Genomic DNA, 8719 nt, shown 5'->3' on the forward strand with positions numbered 1-8719 from the left:
AGCCCTGCCGTCCCGAGCCCCGCCCCAGCGCACCGCCCCTCCCCGCCCGCCTCCCCGGCTGAGGCGCTGGGAACCGTCCCCACGAGTCACAGCCCCGGCCCTGCCATGGTCGGCGACGCCAGCAGCTGGGACGAGGAGGGCCTCCTGGTCACCCTGCTAGGCGCCAGTACTGTCATGCCTCAGAGCTGGCAGGTCGTCCCAAGGATGACAAAGGCCTTCCTGGAGGGAGGGAGCCTTGTGGTTAGGAGCGCGGGGTGCAGAAGCAGGTATGTGCTCACCTCCGGCTGTGTTTGCCCTGCGTGCTTCGACCCACGGTGCTGGTACTGAGCCCCTGGGAACCTCAGTTGCCTCCTTTGCAAAATGGGAGCTGTGGCACCTGCTTCAGAGGTGTCCGTGAGAATTAAATGTTAATTTCACGTAAAATTCTAACACACATGGCCCATGGCCCGTAACACACAGTGATAAACTTCCAATCAATGTTGTTGCTTCTGTACTGAGAGGTAAGGAGCCACAAAGTACCTGAGTGCTAGGTGACCTGTAAGTGCATGTGAAGTTGGGTAGGCGAGCGCCCTGGACCTAGAGTTTGTGCCTTCAGCCCTGAAGGGTGAGGGGAGATCTACTTTTTTTTACTTCCTAAACTACACCGTGTGTGTGTGTGTGTGTGTGTGTGTGTGTGTGTGTGTGGCGGAGTTTCGCTCTTGTTGCCCAGGCTGGAGTGCAATGGCGCGATCTCGGCTCATCGCAACTTCCGCCTCCCGGGTTCCAGCGATTCTCCTGCTTCAGCCTCCCAAGTAGCTGGGATTACAAGCAGCTGGGATTACCAGGCTCGGCTAATTTTGTATTTTTAGTAGAGACGGGATTTCTCCATATTGGTCAGGCTGGTCTCGAACTCCGGACCTCAGGTGATCGGCCCTCCTTGACCTCCCAAAGTGCTGGGATTGCAGGCCTGAGTCACCGCGCCCGGCCTCCACCTTTTAATTTTCCTTTGAACCAGACTCTCTTGAAAGATTCAGGAACCTCTAAGATGCAGTCACATCTGTGATTATCTTGTAGGCAGCACCGAAACAGAACCCTAGCACAAAGCCACATTGCAATGGATGAATTAGCCTGCTGACTACTCACGCAGAGGTTTGCAGAAGGGAGGAGTTTGCATGTTCATAAAGGGCTTTAGGGTCTGGCAGACATATACGTGTGTTTGGGGAGGAAGGGCACTTAGTAAAAATTTGCCAAAAGCTAAACAATGAGAACTAGGCTTGCGGTGCAGGTTGCTCAGAGCTCAAAGTAGGCATGTGGTAGGTATTGCTGGATACAGTGTATTTGTAGCTTGTTGAACATATCAAATCCCTTTAGGTGAACTGGATTTGAAGAATTACTTCTTCCAAAACAAAAAAGATCATTTTGAAACAGCAAAATTACAGAAATAAAGAACAGGAACAGAATGAGAAAAATGTTTTGGGGTGGGAGGCAAAATTCAATATTTCTAACAAATAAAAAGTTTCCCTGCTGCTACCTCAGTATATGAATGGCAGTGTTGTAACCCTACGGAGTGTTACAGAGTTGAATCTCATGGCTATGGAACCCCTCCTCTCCCAGACATCACCCAGCTTACCCATTCCCTTCTGTTTTATGTAGCTTTCCCACTTTTATTTGTGTTCAATCAATTCCAAAGTGATGACTTAGACATACTACTCGTTGCATTTTCTGTGCTTCTTCACCTTGTCCATTCTCCTGATGAGAATTGGAACTCTTCTAGAATTGTTGCCCAACAACTGTTCATTAAAGTGAATAGAAGACATGAATCCTTATGGGAATCCATAGTGTCAATTGTGAGGAACAGAAAAAAAAGAGATAATTTACATCCGAATACCATTTTATTAACATTTATTTTCCTTAAAATTATAATCCCAGATTTCAAGGTCTCACCCAAAGAAGAAAGTCACTCCCATAGAACAAGAGTGGACTTATGTAGTGGGTAAAAATCTGACATTAGCACTTCTTATAATTCTTTGTCCTCATTATATTTACATTTCCCATGGGATTATTAGGACATTTGAGAGTTATCACAAATAATTGACTTGTTTTCAGGAAGTGGCCAAGAGGACTATTTAGACAATAGCTTCTTTCATAAAATGATAGGTATTTAAAAAAGGTGTCCCTAAAACCCATCTAAATGAAACCCATCTGGATTTGTTGTATGCAGCATAGAACTTGAGAGGATTCATTTATTCATCCATTTGCAATTTTTTATTGAACAATCTCCTCTCCCATGGGTCAGATCTGGCGAGATTCTTATTTTGATGAAATTCTTATCAATTTCAGCATTTTAATACATAAGATTTTTTTGAAAGAAGCTACAAAAATGATTTTGCTTATCCTATTGTTTAGTGTTTAGATAAGGTTAGTTATATGGTTTGGATTTGTGTCCCTGCTGAATCTCATGTGGAACTGTAATCCCACAGTGGTGGGGCTTGGTGGGAGGTGATTGGAGATTGGATCTTGGGGGCAGAGTTCTTAGGAATGGTTTAGCAACCACCCCCACTGCCACCCCGCACCCGACCCCACAGTTGGTACTGTATAGTGAGTGAGTTCTCATTAGATCTTGTCCTTCAAAAATGTGTGGCTCCTTCCCCTCACCTTTCTTTGGCTCCTTCTGTGACCATGTGAAGTGCTACTCCCTGTTTCCCTTCTGCCATGAATGTAAGTTTCCTGAGGCCTCCCCAGAAGCTGAGCAGATGCCATCATAATGTACAGTCAGTGGAACTGTGAGCCAACTAAACCTCTTTTCTTTATAAATTACCTAGTCTCAGGTATTTCTTTATAGCAGTGTGAGAACGGACTAATATAGTTAGCTACTGTTTTTTTCAAGGGCCTTAAACCAGAGTTATTCCCACAGCAATGGCATCTGTCCTTATGAACATATAGGAAAATTTAACAGGAAAGGGAAAAGAAAGGAGGTGGGTGGGTGCTAAATGGCTGAGCACATTCTAGTGTCTTCTGGACCACAGAATTGCTCTCCAATAAGCACTTCCTACAGAGTTTAATTGTCCTGTAATCCAGAGAAATTAAAAAAATTATAATAAATTCATACTGGTGCATTTATCTTCTGACTTATTATGTATCTTAGCTTCTGATAAGAGGGCTGTGTTTTAGATGGTGTATTAATATATTTTGGAAATAATAGTCTGATAATAGAATTTGTGAGAAGGGTAGTTTATAACCATTTTGTTCCTCACTTCTTTCAGCACAGTGTCAATGGAAGAAGGTTATTTTTCTGGAGCATTGAAAATTGCATGGCAATGCTCTTATGAATAAAAATATCTATTTTTTTCTGTTCAGCTTTTTTTTTTTTTTAAATCACAGATGTGTCATATTTTTTTCCCTGTATAACTCACATACAATTTTGGTCAGGGTCTGTTTTTCAAACTGCCTTTGAGAAAATTGGTATTAATGAAAATGCAGTAATAACTTCTTGATCTCACTATATGTTTTAATAATATTTAAAGCATTCGGATTAGACCAGGGTTTCTCAATCTCAACCCTATTGGCATTTTGGGCCAGATCATTTTTCCTTGTGAGAGGCTGTCCAGTACATTGTAAGATGTTTAGCAACATCCCTGGCATCTACCCACTAGATACTGATAACACTCCCAGTCATGACAGCCAAAATATTTCCAAATGTTGCCAAATGTCTCCTGGGGGCAAAATCACTTTTCCCCTTCTTTCTCAGGCTGAGAACCGCTGAATAAGACAATGTTGAAACAGTGCTGTGTGAATTAGAAAAATTAAGCTCCAGCTCTTCTTTTACAAATCCATGCTTAAGAGAAATCTCAGAATTGTATACCAATGTATTAGGAACTCCAGGGCTAGGCCAGGCACAGTGGCTTATACCTATAATCCCAGCTCTCTGGGTGGCTGAGGAGGCAGACATAGTGAGACCAAGTCTCTTCAAAAAGTAAAAAACCTAGCCAGGTGTAGTGACAGACGTCTGTAGTCCTAGCTACTAAAAGAGGATTTCTTGAGCCCGGGAGTTTGAGATTATAGAGTTTGAGGGCACAGAGCAAGGCCCATCTTAAAAAATATGGAAAGAAACTCCATGTCTTTTTGAAATTAAACTTAAGAATATTTGTTTGTCATGTAAAATGTTCAGAAGAACCCATTACCATTGACTAATTGCAAATGTTTCAATACAATGTTGGTATTAATGAATACATATTAACCCCCACCCCTTTCCCCTAGAGATCAACAGAAAGCAACTGCCAAGGCCTCAAGCCCTGTCTACCTTGCCTGGCCTCCTATACTTTCCTCACAAAGGGTAAGATTGTTTAAATGATTATATCTGGAAAAACACAGGCTTGGGACTTCTTGATCTGTAAGATTCTATCTTAACATTATAAAATTCAGTGATTTTTGGCAATCTTCAGCAAGTGAATAGTGATTGCAAGTTTTAAGTGACCTTAACTGAGAAATCCATGGACTTGCTATTGGGAGAGCCAGGCAGTTGCTTACCAGCTTCTTCAAGCATCCCCTCCTAGGCTTCCTTTCTGTTAGCAAGGACAAAGCTTGAGAAATTTGGAAGGACCTGCTGTTTCCAGCGTAAGCCACTCTCTCTGTGGCTTTACATAAACTATTCCTTGCATAACTTCTGTCCCCTACTCCTTCTTTATCAATGCATCTTTTAATTTCCTCCTTCTACCCTCCAACTCACTCTCCACCCTCCACTATCTGCCCCCCCTTCCAACTGTCCCCCCACTTCCCCAATACAGAGGACATTTCCTCCACAAAAAAGTTTAAAGGAATAGACAAAAAATGTCTGCTATTAAAGTTAGTCAATAATCAACTTTGCGGAGTGGTGCCAGATGGTTGCATGGTATTTAATAAAAGTTTCTTCACTTTTTTCCCCCTGATTTACCACTTGTCTTTTTGTTCACAATTTGTGTAAAATAAGTCTTGCATCAGTGGACCAGGGAATTTTTAGCTTAATATTAAGAAACAGTAGCTTGTTGCTAATTGTTGCAAGCTTGATCTTCTGGCTGTTTCAGACAGCACCTTCTCTGGTCAAAAATCTCTCTTCATTTACCAGAATTTCCAGAATTAACTTTTGTTTGGCAATACTTGGCAATTAGAAATAAATGAGGAAGAAGGTACACTCTTGAAAAACCTGTATTCGCAGTTAGAGCTGGTAGGATAGGTCATTTCGTTCTCATTAAAAACAATGTATGACAATTAATTTTAGATTTATGTTATCCTGTGTTCCATAAGTAAAGGATGTTCCTGTTTAATCTTTTGAGTATCCCATTGATTTATGAAATACTGTATATACAAATAAGACATCTCTATAGGACGTTGATATTTTATCTTTGCAGGACATGAAATGGGCACTACTTAACTTTGGTTGTGCACTGTTAAGTTAAACTCCCAATGAGTACAACTTCCTCTATGTTCAAGTGGAAATATCATTTCTACAAAGCTGCAGAGTTAAATGTTTTCCAAATACCAACTGAAATGTGCACAGCAAGATTATTAGTTGCTAAAACAACGGATCTAAAGGTTGTTTTGGACAAAACATTTATTATAGCTCAGTTTGAAGCCTTTGTGTTCCCTAATCTTTCTTTTTACAAATGTTATTCTATTTTTTATTTAGAGTTAATGCAAGTTTTAAAAAATAACATAGCTAATCTACTACATTAGCCAAGAGAAAAAAAAATGGGAAGACTTTATTTTTTTCAACAAGTTTTAGCCTTATTGCATATTTCCAATACAAAAATAAGAACAAAAGTACAGAATGCCTTCCACCTGGATCTTGCAAATTATGGCTTTGGTGTCTATCAGGTGACTTTTAATGCTTGAGAGAATCATTTATGAGTAAAGAGCAAAGAGAATCCAACTGCACAAAGCAGATGGAAGACTGGGATGCAGCCAAGGGGTTGGGCAGAAGAATTTTTAGATTATATTTTCCTAACAATAAATATCTGGGAAGATTTTTGTTTCCAGAGAGTTTACTAAAAAAAAAGTTAGTCTATTTCTGTTCTGTGGCTACACAAAACAGTAAGGCAGATTTCTACAATACATAAAGGCGTAAAATAGGCAATTTAGATGTCAGTATCTACTCTTTCTGGGCCACTGAAGCACAGTGAGACCCTTGGTGTCTGCCAACTGCTTATTAAGTTCTCAGTTTCTTGTTTAGAACAGCCTAAAGACTGGATCTACAGGTAGTTAATAAAGAAAGTACTCTTTTAAATACATTGTAAATAAGACTGTTGACATTATTGAGTGTCTGAATGAAGTAATTCTTCTCTCGTTAAACAATTACTAAATGGATAAATGTCTTATTTCAAAAGCAACTTTAGTAGATGTTTGCAGTTTTTTAAAAAAAGAGGAGGAAGAGTAGAATCCTTCAAAGCCTTCGGAATATTCTCGTTATGCTAACCTTGAAAGAAACAACATGTTACTGAAATATGCCTTATTTTCTGTAACATCTGTATTTATGTTACCATTTCACTTTTGGGAAATGATAACAATTATGTGTCAAATGGAGTGACTCCCCCTGCTTCATAATAGTGAATATACATTAAATTCTGCTTGTTACTTGTTGTCCATCGATATACATTCATGTAATTACACACAGTACTAAGAGGTATGCCTTTTTACCTTTTAAAAAGCATTGCGGTCTTTGGAAACTCTTGGATAAACAAGTCGCTGGAAATAGATAGTAAAACATTGTGGTCCTGAAAAACTGCACACTACTTTATTTGGAAATAGTAGAATTTGCAGAATGTTGCTATAAAGGGCATGCTACTCAAATTACTTGGTTCTGAAGACTTTTACTATGAAAGCAAAGTATTTTCTGAAGGAGTAGAGCACAAATAGCTAAATGTTTGGGGCAAAAATAGAGTTATTATATTATCATTTTGTAAAATCCTCTCCAGTTTCACCATGTGTGTATTGCGTGTTTAAAAAATGGTATAACATGAGAAATGAGAGATGTCGAATGACTAACTGATAGGTTTAAATGACTTAAAACTATAGAATGCTGATTATTTACCACAGTTGGGCTGTTCTTTAGGAAAAGAACAAAATCCAGAAAATTTCTTTTAGGTATAGGGAGATGTTTTAGGATATTAAAACCTGCTTTAGAAGACTGCACTCCTGTCGCAAATCTTATTTTCCCCTAAATTTCTTCAGTGTTTACTTGTTAGTGTGTCTTTTTCTGCCAGGGAAAGTGTTTGATGATATAAATGTTTCCCTTTCTTCCCCTTTTCTCCTGCTCCTTCTTCTCTGTTTCTTGCATTCTTGTTTTCTTCCTTTTCAAAATAATTGGTTGTCCATTCACAACATCTCAGAGTTGGGAAGAACTTAGAGGCTCTAGACCAATGATCCGCTCGTCCATGAATCTTCACAGTGGCCATACAGGCTCTGCTGGAATATTTTGGCAATGGAGAATTACCTTATTAAGCAACTCAAATATCATTGTTAGAAAATTTTGTGCTATTTTGTGTCAGGATTTATTTTTCTGATTATCTATCTATCTATCTATCTATCTATCTATCTATCTATCCATCCATCCACCCACCCACCCACCTATCATCTCATCTTAATTCTGCCTTTTGTAGTTTTTTAAGAAAAAGGTGTTAAATGTCAGCCCTTGAAGTGCTTGAAGGTAGATTTTAAACACCAGTCCCTCTCTCCCCACTTTATCTCTTTTCTAGCTAAGCAGCTCCATTTCTTTCAGTTGTTTTTCATGTGTCACTGTTTCCAAATATTTCTTGTAATTTTCTTTTTCTCTGAAGCTGTTCCCATATCTTGTGACACTTGGTCTGGGGTTGGAACAGCATAGGATAAAATAAAAAAACTATATTACCTTCTTTGTATTGATCTCTAGACTGATTTTTTTCTTTTCTTTTCTTTTTTTTGGCTGCTGCATCTTATTGTTGAATCAAATGCATCTCATTTGAAATGAAATCTTTATGTCTTTTGTAGTCTTTTGTATTTTGGTTAGGTCATACTGCTAGTATGAAACAATTGATTATTTGAACCTAAGGCAACTAATTATTCCTGCTATATTTTATCATGCTTTGAGTTTCCTTTTACACTGTTTTCTGTGTATTACTTCACAGTTAATTTGTGTGTTTGTTTACACCTCTATTCATGGTCACTGATAAAATGTTGAATAAGGAAGGGTTGAGAACAGACTTATGAGGCATTCCAATTTAATGACTATAAATACCATCTATATACTGACAAGTTCTAAATTTATAGTTCTAGCTGTTTTCAAGCTTCAAATTGACATATCCTGCTGACAACTTTGACATCTCACATTTCCTATGCCCCAAAACCTACCTGTGGACTCCCATCCCCAAATCTAATCATTCTGTGTTCACACAGTCAGTCAACCTCAAACCCTATGTGTCAGCTTTAATTCCTCCATTTCCCTCATTACTTCCTCTCCAATGAGGTCTGTTAGTTCTACCTTCAAAATCAGTGCTTTCACCCTCTCCCTTTTCAGTTCTCCTCCCCGGTCTACTAAATTCAAATCTCGCCTGGACAACCTCAACAGACTCCATGTTTGGGTGTTCATTCCCATTCCCTTCTTATAAGTTACTTTATCTACAGTGTAGCCAAAGAACCTTTAAAGGATGCACAATTTAGTGAATATTCTTGTGTGTATGTGTGTGTGTGTGTATATATATATATATATATATATATATATATATATATATAT

The 8719-nt window shown here is 38.9% G+C and overlaps 1 protein-coding gene across 1 annotated transcript in view; it reads right to left on the reverse strand.

The window, feature by feature from the left end:
• CAV2 (caveolin 2) overlaps positions 1 to 8719 on the reverse strand; it is a 230734-nt gene that overhangs the window by 9165 nt on the left and 212850 nt on the right. The window contains exons 3-4 of the mRNA XM_017870666.1: positions 1610 to 1817; positions 279 to 376 (exon numbers count right to left, since the gene is read on the reverse strand). The gene's annotated coding sequence lies outside the window, so the exon portion shown is untranslated. The remainder of the gene's footprint in view (positions 1 to 278; positions 377 to 1609; positions 1818 to 8719) is intronic.

Source organism: Rhinopithecus bieti, unplaced genomic scaffold, assembly GCF_001698545.2.
Source record: "Rhinopithecus bieti isolate Rb0 unplaced genomic scaffold, ASM169854v2 scaffold_5350, whole genome shotgun sequence".
Lineage (NCBI taxonomy): Eukaryota > Metazoa > Chordata > Mammalia > Primates > Cercopithecidae > Rhinopithecus > Rhinopithecus bieti.